Source organism: Oncorhynchus mykiss, chromosome 6 (genome assembly GCF_013265735.2).
Source record: "Oncorhynchus mykiss isolate Arlee chromosome 6, USDA_OmykA_1.1, whole genome shotgun sequence".
Lineage (NCBI taxonomy): Eukaryota > Metazoa > Chordata > Actinopteri > Salmoniformes > Salmonidae > Oncorhynchus > Oncorhynchus mykiss.
The window spans coordinates 15,794,107-15,821,540 of NC_048570.1; the positions used below are offsets into that span (position 1 = coordinate 15,794,107).

At 50.7% G+C, this 27,434-nt stretch overlaps 1 long non-coding RNA gene across 2 annotated transcripts; it reads left to right on the forward strand.

The window, feature by feature from the left end:
- The first annotated feature begins 23,343 nt into the window (after positions 1-23,343).
- On the forward strand, positions 23,344-26,984 carry LOC110525007. Of its 2 annotated transcripts, none has more exons than XR_002473690.2 (5): positions 23,344-24,966; positions 25,078-25,148; positions 25,382-25,533; positions 26,469-26,550; positions 26,643-26,984. It is a non-coding gene; the product is annotated as an uncharacterized LOC110525007 (long non-coding RNA). The 2 variants fall into 2 exon arrangements; XR_002473691.2 differs by having other exon boundaries at positions 25,400-25,533.
- Positions 26,985-27,434: the final 450 nt, after the last annotated feature.

Consider the following 27,434-nt stretch of genomic DNA (forward strand, 5'->3'; position numbering starts at 1 on the left):
GGTACAGTAGTAGAGTGCAGTAGTAGAGTACAGTAGTAGAGTACAGTAGTAAAGTGTTGTAGAGAATACAGTAGTAGAGTACAGTAGTAAAGTGTAGTAGAGAGTACAGTAGTAGAGAGTACAGTAGTAGAATACAGTAGTAGAGTGTAGTAGAGAGTACAGTAGTAGAATACAGTAGTAGAGTGTAGAAGAGAGTACAGTAGTAGAGTGTACTAGAGAGTACAGTAGTAGAATACAGTAGTGGAGAGTAGAGTAGTTGAGTGTAGTAGAGAGTACAGTAGTAGAATACAGTAGTAGAGTGTAGTAGAGAGTACAGTAGTAGAATACAGTAGTAGAGTGTAGAAGAGAGTAAAGTAGTAGAGTGTACTAGAGAGTACAGTAGTAGCAGGTACAGTAGTAGAGTGCAGTAGAGAGTACAGTAGTAGAGAGTACCGTAGTAGAGAATACAGTAGTAGAGAATACAGTAGTAGAGTACAGTAGTAAAGTGTAGTAGAGAGTACAGTAGAAGAGTATAGTAGTGATTACAGTAGTAGATAGTACAGTAGTATATTACAGTAGTATAGTGCAGTAGTAGGGGATACAGTAGCAAAGAGTACAGTAGTATAGTACAGTAGGGGAGTGTACAGTAATAAAGTGCAGTAGAGAGTACCGTAGTATAGTACAGTAGTAGAGAGTACAGTGGTATAGTACAGTAGTAGAGTACAGCAGTAGAGAGTATACTAGTAGAGTACAGTAGTAGAATAGAGTAGTAGATAATACAATAGTGAAGTGTAGTAGAGAGTACAGTAGTGAAGTGTAGTAGAGAGTACAGTAGTAAAGTGTTGTAGAGAATACAGTATCAGAGAGTACAGTAGTAGAATACAGTAGTAGAGTGTAGTAGAGAGTAGAGTAGTAGAGTACTGTAGTAGAGAGTACAGTAGTAGAATACAGTAGTGGAGAGTAGAGTAGTAGAATACAGTAGTAGAGTGTACTAGAAAGTACGGTAGTAGCAGGTACAGTAGTAGAGTACAGTAGTAGAGTACAGTAGTAGAGTACAGTAGTAGAGTACAGTAGTAGAGAGTACAGTAGTAGAGAATACAGTAGTAGATAATACAATATCAGAGAGTACAGTAGTAGAATACAGTAGTAGAGTGTAGTAGAGAGTACAGTAGTAGAGTACTGTAGTAGAGAGTACAGTAGTAGAATACAGTAGTGGAAAGTAGAGTAGTTGAGTGTACTAGAGAGTACAGTAGTAGAGTACAGTAGTAGTAGTGTACTAGAGAGTACAGTAGTAGAGAGTACAGTAGTAGAATACAGTAGTAGAGTGTAGTAGAGAGTACAGTAGTAGAGTACTGTAGTAGAGAGTAAAGTAGTAGAATACAGTAGTGGAGAGTAGAGTAGTTGAGTATACTAGAGAGTACAGTAGTAGAGAGTACAGTAGTAGAGTGTAGTAGAGAGTACAGTAGTAGAATACAGTAGTAGAGTGTAGAAGAGAGAACAGTAGTAGAGTGTACTAGAGAGTACAGTAGTAGCAGGTACAGTAGTAGAGTGCAGTAGTAGAGTACAGTAGTAGAGTACAGTAGTAAAGTGTTGTAGAGAATACAGTAGTAGAGTACAGTAGTAAAGTGTAGTAGAGAGTACAGTAGTAGAGAGTACAGTAGTAGAATACAGTAGTAGAGTGTAGTAGAGAGTACAGTAGTAGAATACAGTAGTAGAGTGTAGAAGAGAGTACAGTAGTAGAGTGTACTAGAGAGTACAGTAGTAGAATACAGTAGTGGAGAGTAGAGTAGTTGAGTGTAGTAGAGAGTACAGTAGTAGAATACAGTAGTAGAGTGTAGTAGAGAGTACAGTAGTAGAATACAGTAGTAGAGTGTAGAAGAGAGTAAAGTAGTAGAGTGTACTAGAGCGTACAGTAGTAGCAGGTACAGTAGTAGAGTGCAGTAGAGAGTACAGTAGTAGAGAGTACCGTAGTAGAGAATACAGTAGTAGAGAATACAGTAGTAGAGTACAGTAGTAAAGTGTAGTAGAGAGTACAGTAGAAGAGTATAGTAGTGATTACAGTAGTAGATAGTACAGTAGTATATTACAGTAGTATAGTGCAGTAGTAGGGGATACAGTAGCAAAGAGTACAGTAGTATAGTACAGTAGGGGAGTGTACAGTAATAAAGTGCAGTAGAGAGTACCGTAGTATAGTACAGTAGTAGAGAGTACAGTGGTATAGTACAGTAGTAGAGTACAGCAGTAGAGAGTATACTAGTAGAGTACAGTAGTAGAATAGAGTAGTAGATAATACATTAGTGAAGTGTAGTAGAGAGTACAGTAGTGAAGTGTAGTAGAGAGTACAGTAGTAAAGTGTTGTAGAGAATACAGTATCAGAGAGTACAGTAGTAGAATACAGTAGTAGAGTGTAGTAGAGAGTAGAGTAGTAGAGTACTGTAGTAGAGAGTACAGTAGTAGAATACAGTAGTGGAGAGTAGAGTAGTAGAATACAGTAGTAGAGTGTACTAGAAAGTACGGTAGTAGCAGGTACAGTAGTAGAGTACAGTAGTAGAGTACAGTAGTAGAGTACAGTAGTAGAGTACAGTAGTAGAGAGTACAGTAGTAGAGAATACAGTAGTAGATAATACAATATCAGAGAGTACAGTAGTAGAATACAGTAGTAGAGTGTAGTAGAGAGTACAGTAGTAGAGTACTGTAGTAGAGAGTACAGTAGTAGAATACAGTAGTGGAAAGTAGAGTAGTTGAGTGTACTAGAGAGTACAGTAGTAGAGTACAGTAGTAGTAGTGTACTAGAGAGTACAGTAGTAGAGAGTACAGTAGTAGAATACAGTAGTAGAGTGTAGTAGAGAGTACAGTAGTAGAGTACTGTAGTAGAGAGTAAAGTAGTAGAATACAGTAGTGGAGAGTAGAGTAGTTGAGTATACTAGAGAGTACAGTAGTAGAGAGTACAGTAGTAGAGTGTAGTAGAGAGTACAGTAGTAGAATACAGTAGTAGAGTGTAGAAGAGAGAACAGTAGTAGAGTGTACTAGAGAGTACAGTAGTAGCAGGTACAGTAGTAGAGTGCAGTAGTAGAGTACAGTAGTAGAGTACAGTAGTAAAGTGTTGTAGAGAATACAGTAGTAGAGTACAGTAGTAAAGTGTAGTAGAGAGTACAGTAGTAGAGAGTACAGTAGTAGAATACAGTAGTAGAGTGTAGTAGAGAGTACAGTAGTAGAATACAGTAGTAGAGTGTAGAAGAGAGTACAGTAGTAGAGTGTACTAGAGAGTACAGTAGTAGAATACAGTAGTGGAGAGTAGAGTAGTTGAGTGTAGTAGAGAGTACAGTAGTAGAATACAGTAGTAGAGTGTAGTAGAGAGTACAGTAGTAGAATACAGTAGTAGAGTGTAGAAGAGAGTAAAGTAGTAGAGTGTACTAGAGCGTACAGTAGTAGCAGGTACAGTAGTAGAGTGCAGTAGAGAGTACAGTAGTAGAGAGTACCGTAGTAGAGAATACAGTAGTAGAGAATACAGTAGTAGAGTACAGTAGTAAAGTGTAGTAGAGAGTACAGTAGAAGAGTATAGTAGTGATTACAGTAGTAGATAGTACAGTAGTATATTACAGTAGTATAGTGCAGTAGTAGGGGATACAGTAGCAAAGAGTACAGTAGTATAGTACAGTAGGGGAGTGTACAGTAATAAAGTGCAGTAGAGAGTACCGTAGTATAGTACAGTAGTAGAGAGTACAGTGGTATAGTACAGTAGTAGAGTACAGCAGTAGAGAGTATACTAGTAGAGTACAGTAGTAGAATAGAGTAGTAGATAATACATTAGTGAAGTGTAGTAGAGAGTACAGTAGTGAAGTGTAGTAGAGAGTACAGTAGTAAAGTGTTGTAGAGAATACAGTATCAGAGAGTACAGTAGTAGAATACAGTAGTAGAGTGTAGTAGAGAGTAGAGTAGTAGAGTACTGTAGTAGAGAGTACAGTAGTAGAATACAGTAGTGGAGAGTAGAGTAGTAGAATACAGTAGTAGAGTGTACTAGAAAGTACGGTAGTAGCAGGTACAGTAGTAGAGTACAGTAGTAGAGTACAGTAGTAGAGTACAGTAGTAGAGTACAGTAGTAGAGAGTACAGTAGTAGAGAATACAGTAGTAGATAATACAATATCAGAGAGTACAGTAGTAGAATACAGTAGTAGAGTGTAGTAGAGAGTACAGTAGTAGAGTACTGTAGTAGAGAGTACAGTAGTAGAATACAGTAGTGGAAAGTAGAGTAGTTGAGTGTACTAGAGAGTACAGTAGTAGAGTACAGTAGTAGTAGTGTACTAGAGAGTACAGTAGTAGAGAGTACAGTAGTAGAATACAGTAGTAGAGTGTAGTAGAGAGTACAGTAGTAGAGTACTGTAGTAGAGAGTAAAGTAGTAGAATACAGTAGTGGAGAGTAGAGTAGTTGAGTATACTAGAGAGTACAGTAGTAGAGAGTACAGTAGTAGAGTGTAGTAGAGAGTACAGTAGTAGAATACAGTAGTAGAGTGTAGAAGAGAGAACAGTAGTAGAGTGTACTAGAGAGTACAGTAGTAGCAGGTACAGTAGTAGAGTGCAGTAGTAGAGTACAGTAGTAGAGTACAGTAGTAAAGTGTTGTAGAGAATACAGTAGTAGAGTACAGTAGTAAAGTGTAGTAGAGAGTACAGTAGTAGAGAGTACAGTAGTAGAATACAGTAGTAGAGTGTAGTAGAGAGTACAGTAGTAGAATACAGTAGTAGAGTGTAGAAGAGAGTACAGTAGTAGAGTGTACTAGAGAGTACAGTAGTAGAATACAGTAGTGGAGAGTAGAGTAGTTGAGTGTAGTAGAGAGTACAGTAGTAGAGTGTAGTAGAGAGTACAGTAGTAGAATACAGTAGTAGAGTGTAGAAGAGAGTAAAGTAGTAGAGTGTACTAGAGAGTACAGTAGTAGCAGGTACAGTAGTAGAGTGCAGTAGAGAGTACAGTAGTAGAGAGTACCGTAGTAGAGAATACAGTAGTAGAGAATACAGTAGTAGAGTACAGTAGTAAAGTGTAGTAGAGAGTACAGTAGAAGAGTATAGTAGTGATTACAGTAGTAGATAGTACAGTAGTATATTACAGTAGTATAGTGCAGTAGTAGGGGATACAGTAGCAAAGAGTACAGTAGTATAGTACAGTAGGGGAGTGTACAGTAATAAAGTGCAGTAGAGAGTACCGTAGTATAGTACAGTAGTAGAGAGTACAGTGGTATAGTACAGTAGTAGAGTACAGCAGTAGAGAGTATACTAGTAGAGTACAGTAGTAGAATAGAGTAGTAGATAATACAATAGTGAAGTGTAGTAGAGAGTACAGTAGTGAAGTGTAGTAGAGAGTACAGTAGTAAAGTGTTGTAGAGAATACAGTATCAGAGAGTACAGTAGTAGAATACAGTAGTAGAGTGTAGTAGAGAGTAGAGTAGTAGAGTACTGTAGTAGAGAGTACAGTAGTAGAATACAGTAGTGGAGAGTAGAGTAGTAGAATACAGTAGTAGAGTGTACTAGAAAGTACGGTAGTAGCAGGTACAGTAGTAGAGTACAGTAGTAGAGTACAGTAGTAGAGTACAGTAGTAGAGTACAGTAGTAGAGAGTACAGTAGTAGAGAATACAGTAGTAGGGAATACAATATCAGAGAGTACAGTAGTAGAATACAGTAGTAGAGTGTAGTAGAGAGTACAGTAGTAGAGTACTGTAGTAGAGAGTACAGTAGTAGAATACAGTAGTGGAAAGTAGAGTAGTTGAGTGTACTAGAGAGTACAGTAGTAGAGTACAGTAGTAGTAGTGTACTAGAGAGTACAGTAGTAGAGAGTACAGTAGTAGAATACAGTAGTAGAGTGTAGTAGAGAGTACAGTAGTAGAGTACTGTAGTAGAGAGTAAAGTAGTAGAATACAGTAGTGGAGAGTAGAGTAGTTGAGTATACTAGAGAGTACAGTAGTAGAGAGTACAGTAGTAGAGTGTAGTAGAGAGTACAGTAGTAGAATACAGTAGTAGAGTGTAGAAGAGAGAACAGTAGTAGAGTGTACTAGAGAGTACAGTAGTAGCAGGTACAGTAGTAGAGTGCAGTAGTAGAGTACAGTAGTAGAGTACAGTAGTAAAGTGTTGTAGAGAATACAGTAGTAGAGTACAGTAGTAAAGTGTAGTAGAGAGTACAGTAGTAGAGAGTACAGTAGTAGAATACAGTAGTAGAGTGTAGTAGAGAGTACAGTAGTAGAATACAGTAGTAGAGTGTAGAAGAGAGCACAGTAGTAGCAGGTACAGTAGTAAAGTGCAGTAGAGACTACAGTAGTAGAGAGTACAGTAGAAGATTATAGTAGTGATTACAGTAGTAGATAGTACAGTAGTATATTACAGTAGTATAGTACAGTAGCAAATAGTACAGTAGTATAGTACAGTAGGGGAGAGTACAGTAATAAAGTGCAGTAGAGAGTACAGTAGTATAGTACAGTAGTAGAGTAAAGTAGTAGAACAGAGTAGTAGAGAGTACAGTAGTAGAGAATACAGTAGTAGAGAATACAGTAGTGAAGTGTAGTAGAGAGTACAGTAGTAAAGTGTTGTAGAGAATACAGTAGCAGAGAGTACAGTAGTAGAATAGAGTAGTTGAGTGTAGTAGAGAGTACAGTAGTAGAGTACTGTAGTAGAGAGTACAGTAGTATAATACAGTAGTGGAGAGTAGAGTAGTTGGGTGTACTAGAGAGTACAGTAGTAGAGAGTACAGTAGTAGAGTGTAGTAGAGAGTACAGTAGTAGAATACAGTAGTTGAGTGTAGAAGAGAGAACAGTAGTAGAGTGTACTAGAGAGTACAGTAGTAGAAGGTACAGTAGTAGAGTTTAGTAGTAGAGTACAGTAGTAGAGAGTACAGTAGTAGATAATACAGTAGTAGAGAATACAGTAGTAGAGTACAGTAGTAAAGTGTTGTAGAGAGTACAGTAGTAGAGAATACAGTAGTGGAGTTTTGTAGAGAGTACAGTAGTAGAGAGTACAGTAGTAGAGTATTAACTGAGTATACTTTTCTGCTTTCGGTAGGTAACATAAGCAGTCTTGGCAATGAACAATGAAGATAAAAATGATCAAACATGATGTGAAGGTAAGATGTAATGCTATGGATGCATGACGGAGAGCCATTGTGTTTGTGTGTGTGTGTGAGAGTGGCTTTTCGAACACGTCCATCTGTCCTTGCACAATCTTCTTCAGCACACACATGGAAGGAACTCATCCATATGCGTTTGTCGGTGGAGGACTAGCCTACCGATTAAAGTTTCATAGCACTCCTTCATTCTGTAATCGAAAGTGCACATAGCATTTATTTTTAAGCAGGCGGTTAACATTGGACATGGCACGTTTTTATAGGTCCCTGGACAGTAATGTTGAAGAACCAAGTCGTTTCCTCCCTAAAAACCCTCTCTCACGCCAACCCTCGTGCGTCACTCAGTCTCTGTTAAAGTGTTATGCTAATGGACTGAATTATTCAGAGTCCTGGTGCCGGTGCCCCCCATTCATTTAGAGAGGAAAATGCAACTGACAAGGGCAGCGGTCCAGAGGCTTGGAGACGATGTGTCAATGTGTGTATAGAGGATTCCCCTTCAGATGTCCACCACTTACCTAGGCACTTAAAACAGACATGAAGGATGTCAAAGACATACCAGAGAATGTATGATGAATGTCAGAATGTTGCCAGTCTTAACTGAGTTCTGCCATGCACAAGCTGGATCATCCCAGGGATGTTTTGCTTGGTAGTAGCTACTATTGAGACCATTCCATGGAAATCAACCTTGAATGGTGCTTCAAAATGTCTTTAATGAAGAGGTCTGCTGAATGAAGCCTTCTGATACAGTGTTGAATATGAATCATAACATCTCTGCACTGACAAGCTCCTGCTACTCTCAAATCAGTGCCCATTCACATCTGACAACCCAGTTCCTGTGAAACAGAGCAGAACGGTGACTCTGTCTGCCCTCGCACTCCTTCACATACCCTCTGGCTGCCTGTCAGAATCCAACCACCCTGCTCTCTCAGTCTCTACTAACCCCTTCCAGGTTTTAACTCGTGAGTTCCTCTATCCATCAGTGAGAATGAGTGGAGAGTTCTCCACTTCTGAGCAGGTGTTGGTCCTCTTCCACACTGTCTTCCAGGGAAAGGTGATTAGCCAGATCCTGCCTGGAATCTAATTATCTTCAACCTGGGAGGCTCTACAGGACACAACCACACAGGCACAGGTATAGGAAATCCTGATTATGCTACCCCAGATTACACCACCAAACCAGGCCAAACTACACATGGTGGCCTGGGGGCTGCCAGGTCTCACCATGTTTGCTGGAGCATTAGCCAAAGCGCAAGCCACAAATACATGGGTCTTTGTTGTCCATTCAAGCATCTATTTGTTGTACATGTTGATGCATTGAATTTGTGTGTGTGCGTGTGTGCGTGTGTGCGTTTGTGCATGCGTGCGTGCATCAGAAAATGGTCTGGCTTCTACATGGGGGCTTGTCAAATCAAGCTGTCGTCGGGTTTACAGTTCACTGGACTTCTGTGTTACAGAGGGAAGACAAAACCGATGCCTTCTTTACTCATGAACACATTCAGGGCTCCCTAGTTGACCCATGGGAGGAGAAGGTGGCCATGGCCTCCTCCTGAGTGGTGGTATATATATATTTTTTTTCTACTGTGTTATTGACTTGTTAATTGTTTACTTACTCGATGTGTAACTTTGTGTTGTCTGTTCACACTGCTATGCTTTATCTTGGCCAGGTTGCAGTTGCAAATGAGAACTTGTTCTCAACTAGCCTACCTGGTTAAATAAAGGTGAAATAAAAATAAAATTAAAATATATTTTCACAACGTCCCGTGAACGTCCAAACCCTCTCAGTGGCCGTGTCTGGAGCCATTTCCCACGCTAGCAGTCTTTCAGAGGAATGGGAGTAGAAGAAAATAAGTGGATGGTATCAGCATTAGATCAGCAAGCAGGGGGCGAGACAGCAGGGGGCTAGAGAGCAGGGGGCGAGACAGCAGGGAGCTTAGACAGCAGTGGGCGAGACAGCAGGGGGCTAGACAGCAGGGGCTAGTCAGCAGGGGGCTAGACAGCAGGGGGCGAGACAGCAGTGGACGAGACAGCAGGGGGCGAGACAGCAGTGGGCGAGACAGCAGGGGGCTAGACAGCAGGCGGCTAGACAGCAGGGGGCTAGATTCCAGGGGACGAGACAGCAGGTGGCTAGACTCCAGGGGACGAGACAGCAGGTGGCTAGACAGCAGGGGATGAGACAGCATTGGATGAGACAGCATGGGATGAGACAGCAGGGGGCGAGACAGCAAGGGGCTAGACAGCAGGGGGTGAGACAGCAGAGGGCGAGACAGCAGGGGGCTAGACAGCAGGGGGCTAGACAGCAGGGGATGAGACAGCATGGGATGAGACAGCAGGGGGCTAGACAGCAGGGGGCTAGACAGCAGGGGGAGAGACAGCAGGGGGCTAGAGAGCAGGTGGCTAGACAGCAGGTTGCTAGACAGCAAGGGGCGAGACAGCAGGGGACGAGACAGCAGCGGGCGAGACGGTAGGGGGCTAGACAGCAGGGGGCGAGACAGCATGGGAAGAGTCAGCAGGGGGCTAGACAGCAGGGGACGAGACAGCAGCGGGCGAGACGGCAGGAGGCTAGACGGCAGGGGGCTAGACAGCAGGGGGTGAGACAGCAGGGGGCGAGACACAGGGGGATAGACTGCAGGGGGAAAGACAGCAGGGGGATAGACAGCAGGGGGTGAGACAGCAGGGAGTGAGACAGCAGGGAGTGATACAGCAGGGGGCTAGACAGCAGGGGGCGAGACAGCATGGGACGAGACAGCAAGGGGCTAGACAGCAGGGGACGAGACAGCATGGGACGAGACAGCAGCAGGCGAGACGGCAGGAGGCTAGACAGCAGGGGGCTAGACAGCAGGGGATGAGACAGCATGGGATGAGACAGCAGGGGGCTAGACAGCAGGGGGAGAGACAGCAGGGGGCTAGACAGCAGGTGGCTAGACAGCAGGTCGCTAGACAGCAAGGGGCGAGACAGCAGGGGACGAGACAGCATGGGACGAGACAGCAGCGGGCGAGACGGTAGGGGGCTAGACAGCAGGGGGCGAGACAGCATGGGACGAGTCAGCAGGGGGCTAGACAGCAGGGGACGAGACAGCATGGGACGAGACAGCAGCGGGCGAGACGGCAGGAGCCTAGACGGCAGGGGGCTAGACACAAGGGGATATACAGCAGGGGGAAAGACAGCAGGGGGATAGACAGCCGGGGGTGAGACAGCAGGGAGTGAGACAGCAGGGGGTGAGACAGCAGGGGGCTAGACAGCAGGGGGCGAGACAGCATGGGACGAGACAGCAAGGGGCTAGACAGCAGGGGACGAGACAGCAGGGGACGAGACAGCATGGGACGAGACAGCAGCAGGCGAGACGGCAGGAGGCTAGACTGCAGTGGGCTAGACGGTAGGGGGCTAGACGGCTGGGGGCTAGACAGCAGGGGGCGAGACGGCAGGGGGCGAGACAGCAGGGGGATAGACAGCAGGGGGCTAGACGGCAGGGGGCTAGACAGCACTGGGAGAAAGCAGGGGGATAGACAGCAGGGGAATAGACAGACTGGGAGACAGCAGCTAGCTAGAACTGGGAGACAGCAGGGGGCTAGATATCAGGGGGGAGAAATCAGGGGGCTAGAAAACAGGGGGCTAGACAGCAGGGGGCTAGCACTGGGCTAGACAGCAGGAAACGAGACAGCAGGGGGCTAGACAGCAGGGGATGAGACAGCAGGGGACGAGACAGCAGGGGACGAGACAGCAGGGGACGAGATAGCAGGGGACGAGACAGCAGGGGACGAGACAGCAGGGGACGAGACAGCAGGGGACGAGACAGCAGGGGGAAAGACAGCAGGGCGATAGACAGCAAGGGGATAGACAGCAGGGGGCTAGACAGCAGGGGATGAGACAGCAGGGGACGAGACAGCAGGGGACGAGACAGCAGGGGACGAGACAGCAGGGGATTAGACAGCAGGGAGAAAGACAGCAGGGGGATAGACAGCAGGGGGACAAGACTGCAGGGGGTGAGACAGCAGGGGGAAAGACAGCAGGGCAATAGACAGCAAGGGGATAGACAGCAGGGGGCGAGACAGCAGGGGGTGAGACAGCAGGGGACAAGACAGCAGGGGACGAGACAGCAGGAGGATAGACAGCAGGGGGATAGACAGCAGGGGGATAGACAGCAGGGGTCGAGACAGCAGGGGACGAGACAGCAGGGGACGAGGCAGCAGGGGACGAGACAGCAGGGGACGAGACAGCAGGGGACGAGACAGCAGGGGGAAAGACATCAGGGCAATAGACAGCAAGGGGATAGACAGCAGGGGGCTAGACAGCAGGGGATGAGACAGCAGGGGACGAGACAGCAGGAGACGAGACAGCAGGGGACGACACAGCAGGGGGTGAGACAGCAGGGGGTGAGACAGCAGGGGGTGAGACAGCGGGTGGCTAGACAGCGGGTGGCTAGACAGCGGGGGGCGAGACGGCGGGGGGCGAGACGGCAGGGGGCGCGACGGCAGGGGGCTAGAGCGCAGGGGGCTAGAGCGCAGGGGGCTAGACAGCAGGGGGCTAGACAACAGGAAATGAGACAGCAGGGGGTTAGACACAGGGAACGAGACAGCAGTGGACTAGACTGCACGAGGCGAGACAGCAGGGGACGAGACAGCAAGGGGCGAGACAGCAGGGGACAAGACAGCAGGGGACTAGACAACAGGGGACGAGACAGCAGGGGGCGAGACAGCAGGGTGCGAGGCAGCAGGGGGCTAGACAACAGGGTACGATACAGCAGGGTGCGAGACAGCAGGGGGATAGACAACAGGGGGCGAGACAGCAGGGGGCTAGACAGCAGGGGCGAGACAGCAGGGGGCTAGAGAGCAGAGGGCGAGAAAGCAGGGGGCGAGACAGCAGGGGCGAGACGGCAGTGTGCAAGACGGTAGGGGGCGAGTCGACAGTGGTCTAGACGGCAGAGGGCAAGATAGCAGTGGGTGAGGGGGATACAGAAGGGGGCTAGAAATCAGGGGGCTATACAGCAGGGGGATGAACTCAGGGGGCTAGAAAACAGGGGGCTAGATAGCAGGGGGCTAGCACTGGGCTAGACAGCAGGGGGCTAGACAGCAGGGGACGAGACAGCAGGGGGCGAGACAGCAGGGGACTAGACTCCAGGCGACGAGACAGCAGGGGACGAGACAGCAGGGGGCTAGACAGCAGGGGAAGAGACAGCAGGGGACGAGACAGCAGGGGACGAGACAGCAGTGGGTGAGACGGCAGGGGCGAGACAGCAGGGGACGAGACAGCAGAGGACGAGATAGCAGGGGAAGAGACAGCAGGGGAAGAGACAGCAGGGGACGAGACAGCAGGGGGAGAGACAGCAGGGGGCTAGACAGCAGGGGGATAGACAGCAGGGGACTAGACTCCAGGCGACGAGACAGCAGGGGGCTAGACAGCAGGGGAAGAGACAGCAGGGGACGAGACAGCAGGGGACGAGACAGCAGTGGGTGAGACGGCAGGGGCGAGACAGCAGGGGACGAGACAGCAGAGGACGAGATAGCAGGGGAAGAGACAGCAGGGGACGAGACAGCAGGGGGAGAGACAGCAGGGGGCTAGACAGCAGGGGGATAGACAGCAGGGGGGACGACATAGCAGGGGGTGAGACAACAGGGGGTGAGACGGCAGGGGGTGAGACAGTGGGTGGCTAGACAGCAGGGGGCTAGCAGTGGGCTAGACAGCAGGGGGCTAGCAGTGGGCTAGACAGCAGGGGGCTAGCACTGGGCTAGACAGCAGGGGGCTAGACAGCAGGGGGCTAGACACCAGGGGGCGAGACAGCAGGGGACGAGACAGCAGGGGGCGAGACAGCAGGGGACTAGACTCCAGGCGACGAGACAGCAGGGGACGAGACAGCAGGGGGCTAGACAGCAGGGGACTAGACAGCAGGGGGCTAGACAGCAGGGGAAGAGACAGCAGGGGGCTAGACAGCAGGGGCGAGACAGCAGGGGGCTAGAGAGCAGGGGGCGAGACAGCAGGGGCGAGACGGCAGTGTGCAAGACGGTAGGGGGCGAGTCGACAGGGGTCTAGACGGCAGAGGGCAAGATAGCAGTGGGTGAGGGGGATACGGAAGGGGGCTAGAAATCAGGGGGCTATACAGCAGGGGGATGAACTCAGGGGGCTAGAAAACAGGGGGCTAGAGAGCAGGGGGCTAGCACCGGGCTAGACAGCAGGGGGCTAGACAGCAGGGGACGAGACAGCAGGGGACGAGACAGCAGTGGGTGAGACGGCAGGGGCGAGACAGCAGGGGACGAGACAGCAGAGGACGAGATAGCAGGGGAAGAGACAGCAGGGGACGAGACAGCAGGGGGCTAGACAGCAGGGGGATAGACAGCAGGGGGATAGACAGCAGGGGGGACGACATAGCAGGGGGTGAGACAACAGGGGGTGAGACGGCAGGGGGTGAGACAGTGGGTGGCTAGACAGCAGGGGGCTAGCAGTGGGCTAGACAGCAGGGGGCTAGCACTGGGCTAGACAGCAGGGGGCTAGACAGCAGGGGGCTAGACACCAGGGGGCGAGACAGCAGGGGATGAGACAGCAGGGGGCGAGACAGCAGGGGACTAGACTCCAGGCGACGAGACAGCAGGGGACGAGACAGCAGGGGGCTAGACAGCAGGGGACTAGACAGCAGGGGACTAGACAGCAGGGGAAGAGACAGCAGGGGACGAGACAGCAGGGGACGAGACAGCAGGGGACGAGACAGCAGTGGGTGAGACGGCAGGGGCGAGACAGCAGGGGACGAGACAGCAGAGGACGAGATAGCAGGGGAAGAGACAGCAGGGGACGAGACAGCAGGGGGATAGACAGCAGGGGGCTAGACAGCAGGGGGATAGACAGCAGGGTGGACGACATAGCAGGGGTGAGACAACAGGGGGTGAGACGGCAGGGGGTGAGACAGTGGGTGGCTAGACAGCAGGGGGCTAGCAGTGGGCTAGACAGCAGGGAGCTAGCACTGGGCTAGACAGCGGGGGGCTAGACAGCAGGGGGCTAGACACCAGGGGGCGAGACTGCAGGGGACGAGACAGCAGAGGGCGAGACAGCAGGGGACTAGACTCCAGGCGACGAGACAGCAGGGGACGAGACAGCAGGGGGCTAGACAGCAGGGGACTAGACAGCAGGGGGCTAGACAGCAGGGGAAGAGACAGCAGGGGACGAGACAGCAGGGGGAGAGACAGCAGGGGGCTAGACAGCAGGGGGCTAGACAGCAGGGGGCTAGACAGCAGGAAACGAGACAGCAGGGGGCTAGACAGCAGTGGACTAGACAGCAGGGGTTGAGACAGCAGGGGACGAGACAGCAGGGGACGAGACAGCAGCAGGCGAGACGGCAGGAGGCTAGACTGCAGTGGGCTAGACGGTAGGGGGCTAGACGGCTGGGGGCTAGACAGCAGGGGGCGAGACGGCAGGGGGCGAGACAGCAGGGGGATAGACAGCAGGGGGCTAGACGGCAGGGGGCTAGACAGCACTGGGAGAAAGCAGGGGGATAGACAGCAGGGGAATAGACAGACTGGGAGACAGCAGCTAGCTAGAACTGGGAGACAGCAGGGGGCTAGATATCAGGGGGGAGAAATCAGGGGGCTAGAAAACAGGGGGCTAGACAGCAGGGGGCTAGCACTGGGCTAGACAGCAGGAAACGAGACAGCAGGGGGCTAGACAGCAGGGGATGAGACAGCAGGGGACGAGACAGCAGGGGACGAGACAGCAGGGGACGAGATAGCAGGGGACGAGACAGCAGGGGACGAGACAGCAGGGGACGAGACAGCAGGGGACGAGACAGCAGGGGGAAAGACAGCAGGGCGATAGACAGCAAGGGGATAGACAGCAGGGGGCTAGACAGCAGGGGATGAGACAGCAGGGGACGAGACAGCAGGGGACGAGACAGCAGGGGATTAGACAGCAGGGAGAAAGACAGCAGGGGGATAGACAGCAGGGGGACAAGACTGCAGGGGGTGAGACAGCAGGGGGAAAGACAGCAGGGCAATAGACAGCAAGGGGATAGACAGCAGGGGGCGAGACAGCAGGGGGTGAGACAGCAGGGGACAAGACAGCAGGGGACGAGACAGCAGGAGGATAGACAGCAGGGGGATAGACAGCAGGGGGATAGACAGCAGGGGTCAAGACAGCAGGGGACGAGACAGCAGGGGACGAGGCAGCAGGGGACGAGACAGCAGGGGACGAGACAGCAGGGGACGAGACAGCAGGGGGAAAGACATCAGGGCAATAGACAGCAAGGGGATAGACAGCAGGGGGCTAGACAGCAGGGGATGAGACAGCAGGGGACGAGACAGCAGGAGACGAGACAGCAGGGGACGACACAGCAGGGGGTGAGACAGCAGGGGGTGAGACAGCAGGGGGTGAGACAGCGGGTGGCTAGACAGCGGGTGGCTAGACAGCGGGGGGCGAGACGGCGGGGGGCGAGACGGCAGGGGGCGCGACGGCAGGGGGCTAGAGCGCAGGGGGCTAGAGCGCAGGGGGCTAGACAGCAGGGGGCTAGACAACAGGAAATGAGACAGCAGGGGGTTAGACACAGGGAACGAGACAGCAGTGGACTAGACTGCACGGGGCGAGACAGCAGGGGACGAGACAGCAAGGGGCGAGACAGCAGGGGACAAGACAGCAGGGGACTAGACAACAGGGGACGAGACAGCAGGGGGCGAGACAGCAGGGTGCGAGGCAGCAGGGGGCTAGACAACAGGGTACGATACAGCAGGGTGCGAGACAGCAGGGGGATAGACAACAGGGGGCGAGACAGCAGGGGGCTAGACAGCAGGGGCGAGACAGCAGGGGGCTAGAGAGCAGAGGGCGAGAAAGCAGGGGGCGAGACAGCAGGGGCGAGACGGCAGTGTGCAAGACGGTAGGGGGCGAGTCGACAGTGGTCTAGACGGCAGAGGGCAAGATAGCAGTGGGTGAGGGGGATACAGAAGGGGGCTAGAAATCAGGGGGCTATACAGCAGGGGGATGAACTCAGGGGGCTAGAAAACAGGGGGCTAGATAGCAGGGGGCTAGCACTGGGCTAGACAGCAGGGGGCTAGACAGCAGGGGACGAGACAGCAGGGGGCGAGACAGCAGGGGACTAGACTCCAGGCGACGAGACAGCAGGGGACGAGACAGCAGGGGGCTAGACAGCAGGGGAAGAGACAGCAGGGGACGAGACAGCAGGGGACGAGACAGCAGTGGGTGAGACGGCAGGGGCGAGACAGCAGGGGACGAGACAGCAGAGGACGAGATAGCAGGGGAAGAGACAGCAGGGGACGAGACAGCAGGGGGAGAGACAGCAGGGGGCTAGACAGCAGGGGGATAGACAGCAGGGGGGACGACATAGCAGGGGGTGAGACAACAGGGGGTGAGACGGCAGGGGGTGAGACAGTGGGTGGCTAGACAGCAGGGGGCTAGCAGTGGGCTAGACAGCAGGGGGCTAGCAGTGGGCTAGACAGCAGGGGGCTAGCACTGGGCTAGACAGCAGGGGGCTAGACAGCAGGGGGCTAGACACCAGGGGGCGAGACAGCAGGGGACGAGACAGCAGGGGGCGAGACAGCAGGGGACTAGACTCCAGGCGACGAGACAGCAGGGGACGAGACAGCAGGGGGCTAGACAGCAGGGGACTAGACAGCAGGGGGCTAGACAGCAGGGGAAGAGACAGCAGGGGGCTAGACAGCAGGGGCGAGACAGCAGGGGGCTAGAGAGCAGGGGGCGAGACAGCAGGGGGCGAGACAGCAGGGGCGAGACGGCAGTGTGCAAGACGGTAGGGGGCGAGTCGACAGGGGTCTAGACGGCAGAGGGCAAGATAGCAGTGGGTGAGGGGGATACGGAAGGGGGCTAGAAATCAGGGGGCTATACAGCAGGGGGATGAACTCAGGGGGCTAGAAAACAGGGGGCTAGAGAGCAGGGGGCTAGCACCGGGCTAGACAGCAGGGGGCTAGACAGCAGGGGACGAGACAGCAGGGGACGAGACAGCAGTGGGTGAGACGGCAGGGGCGAGACAGCAGGGGACGAGACAGCAGAGGACGAGATAGCAGGGGAAGAGACAGCAGGGGACGAGACAGCAGGGGGCTAGACAGCAGGGGGATAGACAGCAGGGGGATAGACAGCAGGGGGGACGACATAGCAGGGGGTGAGACAACAGGGGGTGAGACGGCAGGGGGTGAGACAGTGGGTGGCTAGACAGCAGGGGGCTAGCAGTGGGCTAGACAGCAGGGGGCTAGCACTGGGCTAGACAGCAGGGGGCTAGACAGCAGGGGGCTAGACACCAGGGGGCGAGACAGCAGGGGATGAGACAGCAGGGGGCGAGACAGCAGGGGACTAGACTCCAGGCGACGAGACAGCAGGGGACGAGACAGCAGGGGGCTAGACAGCAGGGGACTAGACAGCAGGGGACTAGACAGCAGGGGAAGAGACAGCAGGGGACGAGACAGCAGGGGACGAGACAGCAGGGGACGAGACAGCAGTGGGTGAGACGGCAGGGGCGAGACAGCAGGGGACGAGACAGCAGAGGACGAGATAGCAGGGGAAGAGACAGCAGGGGACGAGACAGCAGGGGGATAGACAGCAGGGGGCTAGACAGCAGGGGGATAGACAGCAGGGTGGACGACATAGCAGGGGTGAGACAACAGGGGGTGAGACGGCAGGGGGTGAGACAGTGGGTGGCTAGACAGCAGGGGGCTAGCAGTGGGCTAGACAGCAGGGAGCTAGCACTGGGCTAGACAGCGGGGGGCTAGACAGCAGGGGGCTAGACACCAGGGGGCGAGACTGCAGGGGACGAGACAGCAGAGGGCGAGACAGCAGGGGACTAGACTCCAGGCGACGAGACAGCAGGGGACGAGACAGCAGGGGGCTAGACAGCAGGGGACTAGACAGCAGGGGGCTAGACAGCAGGGGAAGAGACAGCAGGGGACGAGACAGCAGGGGGAGAGACAGCAGGGGGCTAGACAGCAGGGGGCTAGACAGCAGGAAACGAGACAGCAGGGGGCTAGACAGCAGTGGACTAGACAGCAGGGGTTGAGACAGCAGGGGACGAGACAGCAGGGGACGAGACAGCAGGGGGCTAGACAGCAGGGGGCTAGACAGCAGGGGGCGAGACAGCATGGGATGAGACAGCAGGGGACGAGACAGCAGGGGGCTAGACTCCAGGGGATGAGACAGCAGGGGGCGAGACAGCAGGGGGATAGGACAGCAGGGGATGAGACGGCAGGGGGCTAGACAGCAGGGGGTGAGACGGCAGGGGCTAGACAGCAGGGGACGAGACAGCAGGGGGCTAGACAGCAGAGGGCGAGACAGCAGGGGGCTCGACAATAGGGGGTGAGACAGCAGGGGGCTAGACAGCAGGGGCAAGACGGCAGGGGGCAAGACGGTAGGGGGCGAGTCGGCAGGGTTCTAGACGGCAGAGGGCATGATAGCAGTGGGTGAGACAGCAGGTGGTGAGACAGCAGGTGGTGAGACAGCAGGGGGCAAGACAGCTGAGGGCTAGACAGCAGGGGGATAGCACTGGGCTAGACAGCAGGGGGCTATACAGCAGGGGGCTAGACAGCAGGGGACTAGACAGCAGGGGGCTAGACAGCAGGGGACGAGACAATAGGGGGTGAGACAGCAGGGGGCGAGACAGCAGGGGACGAGACAGCAGGGGTGAGATAGCAAGGGGCGAGACAGCGGGGGGCTAGACAGTAGGGGCGAGACGGCAGGGGGCAAGACGGTAGGGGGCGAGTCGGCAGGGGTCTAGACGGCAGAGGGCAAGATAGCAGTGGGTGAGACAGCAGGTGGTGAGACAGCAGGTGGTGAGAAAGCAGGGGGCAAGACAGCTGAGGGCTACACAGCACTAGGATACAGAAGGGGGATAGACAGCAGTTGGCTAGAGATTCAGGGGGCAATACAGCAGGTGGGAGAACTCAGGGGGCTAGAAAACAGGGGGCTAGACAGCAGGGGGCTAGCACTGGGCTAGACAGCAGGGGGATAGCACTGGGCTAGACAGCAGGGGACGAGACAGCAGGGGGAGAGACAGCAGGGGGCTAGACAGCAGGGGGCTAGACAGCAGGGGGCTAGACAGCAGGAAACGAGACAGCAGGGGGCTAGACAGCAGTGGACTAGACAGCAGGGGTTGAGACAGCAGGGGACGAGACAGCAGGGGACGAGACAGCAGGGGGCTAGACAGCAGGGGGCTAGACAGCAGGGGGCGAGACAGCATGGGATGAGACAGCAGGGGACGAGACAGCAGGGGGCTAGACTCCAGGGGATGAGACAGCAGGGGGCGAGACAGCAGGGGGATAGGACAGCAGGGGATGAGACGGCAGGGGGCTAGACAGCAGGGGGTGAGACGGCAGGGGCTAGACAGCAGGGGACGAGACAGCAGGGGGCTAGACAGCAGAGGGCGAGACAGCAGGGGGCTCGACAATAGGGGGTGAGACAGCAGGGGGCTAGACAGCAGGGGCGAGACGGCAGGGGGCAAGACGGTAGGGGGCGAGTCGGCAGGGTTCTAGACGGCAGAGGGCAAGATAGCAGTGGGTGAGACAGCAGGTGGTGAGACAGCAGGTGGTGAGACAGCAGGGGGCAAGACAGCTGAGGGCTAGACAGCAGGGGGATAGCACTGGGCTAGACAGCAGGGGGCTATACAGCAGGGGGCTAGACAGCAGGGGACTAGACAGCAGGGGGCTAGACAGCAGGGGACGAGACAATAGGGGGTGAGACAGCAGGGGGCGAGACAGCAGGGGACGAGACAGCAGGGGTGAGATAGCAAGGGGCGAGACAGCGGGGGGCTAGACAGTAGGGGCGAGACGGCAGGGGGCAAGACGGTAGGGGGCGAGTCGGCAGGGGTCTAGACGGCAGAGGGCAAGATAGCAGTGGGTGAGACAGCAGGTGGTGAGACAGCAGGTGGTGAGAAAGCAGGGGGCAAGACAGCTGAGGGCTACACAGCACTAGGATACAGAAGGGGGATAGACAGCAGTTGGCTAGAGATTCAGGGGGCAATACAGCAGGTGGGAGAACTCAGGGGGCTAGAAAACAGGGGGCTAGACAGCAGGGGCTAGCACTGGGCTAGACAGCAGGGGGATAGACAGCAGGGGGCTAGACAATAGGGGGCGAGACAGCAGGGGACGAGACAGCAGGGGGCGAGACAGCAGGGGGCGAGACAGCAGGGGGCTAGACAGCAGGGGGCTAGACAGCAGGGGACGAGACAGCAGGGGGCTAGACAGCAGGGGACTAGACAATAGGGGGCGAGACAGCAGGGGGCGAGACAGCAGGGGACGAGACAGCAGGGGGCGAGATAGCAAGGGGCGAGACAGCGGGGGGCTAGACAGCAGGAGGCTAGACGGCAGGGGGCTAGACGGCAGGGGGCGAGACAGCGGGGGCTAGACAGCAGGGGGCTAGAGAGCAGGGGACGAGACAGCAGGGGGCTAGACAGCAGGGGCTAGACAGCAGGGGGCGAGACAGCAGAGGACGAGACAGCAGGGGACGAGACAGCAGGGGGCTAGACAGCAGAGGGATAGGACAGCAGGGGACGAGACAGCAGGGGACGAGACAGCAGTGGACTAGACTCCAGGGGACGAGACAGCAGGGGGCGAGACAGCAGGCAGCGAGACAGCAGGGGGCGAGACAGCAGGGGGCTAGACAGCAGGGGGCTAGACTCCAGGGGACGAGACAGCAGGGGGCGAGACAGCGGGGTGCAAGACAGCAGAGGGCTAGACAGCAGGGGGCTAGACGGTAGGGGGCGAGACGGCAGGGGGCGAGACGGCAGGGGGCTAGACAGCAGGGGGCTAGACAGCAGGGGACGAGACAGCAGGGGACGAGACAGCAGGGGGATAGGACAGCAGGGGATGAGACCGCAGGGGGCTAGACAGCAGGGGGCGAGACAGCAGGGGGCTAGACAGCAGGGGGAGAGACAGCAGGGGACGAGACAGCAGCAGGCTAGACAGCAGGGGGCTAGACAGCAGGGGATGAGACAGCAGAGGGCTAGACTGCAGGGGGCAAGATAGCAGGGGGCTAGACAGCAGGGGGCGAGACGGCAGGGAGCTAGACGGCAGGGGGCGAGACGTCAGGGGGCTAGACGGCAGGGGTCGAGACGGCAAGGGTGCGAGACAGCAGGGGTCTAGACGGCAGGGGCGACACGGCAGGGGGCGAGACAGCAGAGGGAGAGAATAGTGGGTGAGACAGCAGGGGGTGAGACAGCAGGAGGCGAAACAGCAGAGGGCTAGATTGCACTGGGATACAGAAGGGGGATAGACAGCAGGGGGCTAGACAGCACTGGGAGAAAGCAGGGCGATAGACAGCAGGGGGCTAGAAATCAGGGGGCTAGAAAACAGGGGGCTAGACAGCAGGGGGCTAGCACTGGGAGACAGCGGGGGGCTAGACAGCAGGAGGCTAGATAGCAGGTGGCTAGAACTGGGAGACAGCAGGGGTATAGACAGAAAGGGGCTAGACAGCACTGGCTAGACTATAATGGAATACAAATCAGGAGACTAGACAGTGGGGGGCTAGCACTGGGAGACAGCAGGAGGCTCGACAGAAGGCCACCACGCACTGGAAACATACAGTTAAAGTCGGAAGTTTACATACACCTTAGCCAAATACATTTAAACTCAGTTTTTCACAATTACTGACATTTACTCCAAGTAAAAATTCCCTGTTTTAGGTCAGTTAGGATCACCACTTTACTTTAAGAATGTGAAATGTCAGAATAATAGTAGAGAGAATTATTTATTTCAGCTTTTATTTATTTCATCACATTCCCAGTAGGTCAGAAGTTTACATACACTCAATTAGTACTTGGTAGCATTGCCTTTAAATTGTTTAACTTGAGTCAAACATTTCAGGTAGCCTTCCACAAGCATCCCACAATACATTTGGGGAATTTTGGCCCATTCCTCCTGACAGAGCTTGTGTAACTGAGTCAGGTTTGTAGGCCTCCTTGCTCGCACACGCTTTTCATTTCTGCCCACAAATGTTCTATAGGATTGACATCAGGTCTTTGTGATGGCCACTCCAATACATTGACTTTGTTGTCTTTAAGCCATTTTACCACAATTTTGGAAGTATGCTTGGAGTCATTGTCCATTTGGAAGACCCATTTGCGAACAAGCTTTAATTTCCTGAATGATGTCTTGAGATGTTGCTTTAATATAGCCACATAATTTTCCATCCTCTTGATGCCGTCTATTTTGTAAAGTGCACCAGTCCCTCCTACAGCAAAGCACCCCCCAACATGATGCTGCCACCCCCGTGCATCAGGGTTGGGATGGTGTTCTTCGGCTTGCAAGCGCCCCCCTTTTTCCTCCAAACATAACGATGGTCATCATGGCCAAACAGTTCTATTTTTGTTTCATCAGACCAAAAGACATTTCTCCAAAAAGTGTCACCCAGTACTTACTCTCTCTCGCTCTGAGGGGGAATGAGAGATGAGAGAACGAGGGATACAGAGAAATTGAGTCAAAGAGAGAGAGAACCTTTAGCAATGAACCTTTAGCAATGAAAAGAGAGAAGTGGTGACACCAAGACATGCTTAATGCTGTATGTGTGTCAGTAGCTCTCAGACAGAGCAGCAACATTGTGGTGGTGGGAAGAAAGGTCATGGTAGACAGAAGCCCAGAGGGCACAACAGGAAGTGGTGAGAGGAGCGCCACAGGAGGCCACCGCCCACTTCTGAAGCCTGTCACTCCGGATAAAAGTTGAAGATTAAAGAACAGCTTACCTACCCAAATCCTATTCTTAACCATTCGGGAGAAAGACACAAAACTGCCCTAAGATCAATGTCTTGAGGCAGCTTCCTCCAACTTAGCATGTGGCCGTCGCACAGTGTATGCCACTAGGCCAATCACATCCCGCCGAGCGGGTGAGAAAGGTATTCGATGTCACCTCACACCTGGCCTGCACTTCCTGTCAAAATTAATCACACTTGGCCTTTTAGCTCCTCCATGCTTCTACAGATCTACGGCACTCTAAAGTTAAATTGATAAAACAGCCTAGTGTCTGAGAAAGTATGGTGGACTAGCCTAGTTGCTGCTGAGGGGTTATTTGAAACAAAACATTGTCTAGATGATGGCAGTAAACATAATCACGTCAGACATTGAGGACTGAAAATGTGGTGTCTGAACCTCAACAGCATAGTTTGTCAAATACATTTTTTAGATAGAGCATGTTTTTGATGCCTAATGTTCAAGCCTATGTAATTAAGTGCATGGCCATAACCTAAACGACATGGTACTCAGACATTTAGCTAATGTGTATTGACATGGTCATTAGAAGGATGACTAGAGGGGGAGTTTGCAGTACTATCAGATCAAAGCACGGGTTAAATGAGATGACACACAGATGCTCAGGCAGCAGCTTCCCGGTTCCCATGACTACATTACATTTATGCTTTGTTAGTCAAATCGGGAAACATCCACTCAGGCATGGTCAAAGAGAATGGGGAAGCTCAAATTGTCAAAAACAATGAAAGAGAAACTCACTAAGATGGCAGCTTTTTTTTAAGGAAAGACGAGGAACACAATATCAATGCAAATTCAAAAAAGAATCCTCAAGCTCAACAGATATTTGTAGTCTACTATTTGTAACACCTGATGACAACAGCCATAAAGCATGATAGCAATGTCACTGATTTTTGTAAAGACCATCATCCCTCATATCACATGAACCATAACCAGCTGGCACATAACATTCTGAGAGCCATATGTTTCTGAGAGCTGGGTGAGAGTGAGTTTGTCCTATGATTATTTTGCATTCAGATGTTAAGAAACGTTCTTCTGTGGGAATGTCAGTACTTCTGCAAAACTTTTTCTACTGGTTTCCTCGTGATTCAATAGATAGTCATGCTCTCAAAATGTTCAGAGAACATTCTTCTGTGGGAATTTCAGAACACTTGAGTAACATTCAGAGAACATTCTAAGAATATTATTTAAAAACATAAATTCCATTCTCAGAAGACAAGAAAACAATAGTAACGTTCAAAGAACGTTCTAAAAAATAATAGGACAGATACATTCCATTCTCAGCTTCAACAAAACTCTCTCTATCCTCTATCTAGGTAAAAATACCATATACCATGCAGATATCACCCTGCCATTTCCAGGTTGCTAAAATTCTAATAGTTTATGTGACAAAACAAGCAGTGATTGTGTAGAGGATCATTGTACCATCTAAACCGCTGTGAAATAGATTTTCCATAACCAAAAATATTGTATTTTTAGCTGTTTGAAGCTGGAGTTCAAAACTGAAAGTAAAAGACTAAAAAACTAAATTTAAGCATGAAATTGCTTACATAGAACAGATCTACCACTTCTAAGACTGGCTTTCAATGACAATGACAGATCACACATTTTTAATACACATTTCTATGCGAATTTGGTCAGGTCGCCCAAAAAGTGATTGTAGCTTTAAGTGTGTTCAGGTGTGATCACACTTAAATTGGCCACATCTGATATTAATGAGTGCTTGTTTCCTTTGAAATGGGGTCTGTTTGAATAGACTAATGAACAGTTTTCTATGGGTATGCTAGCTCCAGCCTGGTGTTGCAGTGGAATAGTTCCATCGATAGACAACAGAAGATCAGAGCCCTGTTTCAGAAAGCAGGTTTAAACCTGAACTCTGGGTTGACTAACTCTGAGCTGTCAAACTCAAGAGTTTTCAGTTTCAGAACAGGTGATAACAATTAGTTCAATCAACTCTGAGTTAAGTTAACCCTGAGTAAAGTACACACATGAGGAGATAAAAAGCCCTGGTCAATAGAACGCAGATAACATGATTCATCATGGAAACAGGAGAGAAAAGGGCTCAAACCTCCTACTTCTCCCCAGTGGAGTTATATATTAATGAATGTGTATGTGGAATATGAGTATATATTTAAGAAAAAACAATACAGTAGCAGCAGAAAAAGAATGTGAGCTGGCGTGGCAGAAAATTCCTGACCGAGTCAATGTGTGAGTGTTCATTGAATTGTTTTTATTTTTTATCTCGAGTGTTCCACTTATTCATCATTTATTGTGTGTGTGTGTGTGTGTGTGTGTGTGTGTGTGTTAACATTTATGCAGGTGCAACCCAACAGGCACAAAATGTACATGGCAGCAACTGAATATGAAATATAAAAATTTCCTTCAAACAGGTAAGGTGTAATTTCATTACAAGCAATTGATGTTTAGCCTACCCTACCAAATTAAACAGCATTCAGAGATTACATTCAACATTTTGATATATTTAAGTAGTTTGACATTTTCTAAGCAAAAAAAGTAAAATTTTCAGCCATCTCAACACCAAGTATTTAATATTGTCTAGTTAAAAGTAACACCTAAAATGCCTTTATACATACAAGTCTCCAAATATGTGCTTACTGGACAGATTTGACCTCCATTATAGCCAATACAAAAAAGGCTGAGGGACAGAAAACCGGTGGGGGCCCTCAATCAAAACAGTGGGTGACCTATTGCTGAAGGCGTCTCTGGAGGAAGCTCATCTGACCCAACCACCCCCCAGAAAGGCCTACATAAAAGGTTAGTTATTCAAATTAACGGTATATGTACATTCATCCTTTTGCCAGTGTTACCTCAGTGACGCTCCCACCCATCTTAGACAACTTGACACACTGAGTTTCTTGTATCGGTACAATTCTTTGTAATTGACTGCTGTTACTTTTTCAGATTCTTAGTTGTCCTTCAGATCATAATCCATTTTAAGGTGACTCAGCGTTATATATTTGGAAAGTTGATGTGGCCTGCACACTGTTGTAAACTAAATTCAAATTAGGTGGGGCACTTCTGGGTAAAGTTATTATTTAACTGTCTAATCTTCTACCAGTTACTGATGGTGTAATGTCTGGTGGAGCCTTCTGCCATAACTGACCTCCATGCAGTTTTAAGTACTCTTAATACTCCCCAGATTTTTCATAATGGGTTAGAGTACTGTCGTGGAAATGTCCTGTATTTACCAAATCATGAGAGCATATTTAAGTCAATATTTAATTATATGAGCTCCATCACAACCCTGTGACTCTCAGATCAATTCAGTGTCTATAAATGAATTCTGAGTCCCTTACACATTGCAACTGAGATCCTTTATAACAGACACATAGCCAGACAGCATTGGCCATAATTTATCGTTCAGCTTTGTCTCCTAAACTATGTTCTTTCCTCAAACTCAGAACCATAAAACAAATCCTCATATCAACAGGCATATATCAAATCCACCCCTCCTTGACAAGATCACAGACACATTGACTGGCACACAGACATTGTGGAGCCAAGAGATACACGCTTGACCTCTCCCCTCTCTGCGGCCCAAGTAACTTAGTCCTGACAGAACAGATGACGGCAAACCCGGCCACAGTATTATACAAAAATAAAAATTCTGATGAAGTAACTTACAAACATATGATAACTATAAAACATCTTGCCTATGTTACCAACTAATTCTGATTATTCCCCAACAGTACAACCCCAAAATGGTTCATTTTCATTACAGGAGGATGACGAAGACACCTTGTCAGCTGCAACAAAGAGGGGGAAAATACAGTGAGGCCTATTGAGGTTTACACCTTAAATAACAGTTAACTGTTGATAGTGTTCTACCATAATTTAACTTGCACCTTATTTTTCTTTAACAGAGCAATTCTGTAAATTACAATGAGGAAGAGGGTCCATCCACCTCCAAAATTCAACAAGATGTTGTTCAGCATTAGCCCATGACTTACAATGAACCCAAGTAGACCTGGCACTGAAACGTACTGTCATTTTTTTGTGTTCCTATAGCTCTTGTGTGAAACCACTGTGCAAGGTGTACTTAGAGAAACAAATTGAAAAATGAAATCTAGAAATTGACCAAGGCTGGAGATGTAAAATATAAAAATAGAAATACAACTGCTAGAACATCAGTTTTGTTTGAGCAACATAAAAAATATTAACTACTGTACTGCATTTGTACTTGTAGAAAATAAAGACTTCATAAAAAGGAATACTGTCTTTATTTGACACTGGGGAGGTGATGGGTCAATCAGAAATGATGGCAGCATATTGTGCCTCTGACTGCTCTTCCATCTCGTGCGTCAGCGGGGTGGTCAGGATCATTCACTGATTGAGTAGGACATTGTTCTCTAATGTTGTGGAGAATCACACATGTCACACACCCTTTTTTAAATGTATTTTATTTCACCTTTATTTAACCAGGTAGGCTAGTTGAGAACAAGTTCTCATTTACAATTGCGACCTGGCCAAGATAAAGCAAAGCAGTTTGACACATACAACAGAGTTACACATGGAATAAAACAAACATACAGTAGAAAAAAATGAGTCTATATACTATGTGAGCAAATGAGGTGAGAAGGGAGGTAAAGGCCATGGTGGCGAAGTAAATACAATATAGTAAGTAAAAAAAAAAACACGAATGGTAGATTTGCAGT